Genomic DNA, 612 nt, shown 5'->3' with positions numbered 1-612 from the left:
AATTTTGACCTAAAAAGCAAGAATTTTTTTTTTCTCTAGAATTTGATTAGATTAAGACAATTGTGATGTCAGAATCATAACTCATGGTCAACATGTATAAGAAATATCCATTCTGAATTCAGCAACATAAATTATGATGTCACATTGAAGGCCTAGAATTTAGATTTTTGACTTCAGAACATGGAATTATGACCTAAGAAGCAATTAATTTGTTGTCAAAATTTTTTTGTCCTCCAGTTCACAATGCAGACTAGGCAAAGGGCCTGTGTTGAGATGTTTATGGGATCATTTATTGTACCTACCCATTCTATACAATCAGTGTAAAGAACTCAGCTTGTGGTAAGAATTGGGAGGCATTATCTTTTCTTTTCTTTTTTTATTAAAAAAATATATATATATAAAATCCTTCATCATTGCAATATTTCCATGACCAGTATCCCAAGTGTCCTTCCCTCCCCACACCAGCCTGTATTCTATACAGGCTTTCTACTTCCCTCATTCAGTCACATTTTGTTATGATAGTTCTCAGTGTAATTATTTCTGTTGGTGCACGACTAAATGATCCCTGTGGTGAGCTTCATGTCAGGAGCTGGACCCTCCAGTCCTCCTCTA

General features: G+C 35.0%; 1 non-coding gene across 1 annotated transcript; it reads right to left on the bottom strand.

The window, feature by feature from the left end:
- Nucleotides 1-224: 224 nt before the first annotated feature.
- On the bottom strand, nucleotides 225-356 carry LOC125999869 (small nucleolar RNA SNORA51). Its single transcript, XR_007492328.1, has one exon. It is a non-coding gene; the product is annotated as a small nucleolar RNA SNORA51 (small nucleolar RNA).
- Nucleotides 357-612: the final 256 nt, after the last annotated feature.

Source organism: Suncus etruscus, chromosome X, assembly GCF_024139225.1.
Source record: "Suncus etruscus isolate mSunEtr1 chromosome X, mSunEtr1.pri.cur, whole genome shotgun sequence".
Classification (NCBI taxonomy): domain Eukaryota; kingdom Metazoa; phylum Chordata; class Mammalia; order Eulipotyphla; family Soricidae; genus Suncus; species Suncus etruscus.
The sequence above is the reverse complement of the archived record's forward strand: the minus strand, read 5'-3'. Positions and strand labels throughout refer to the sequence as shown.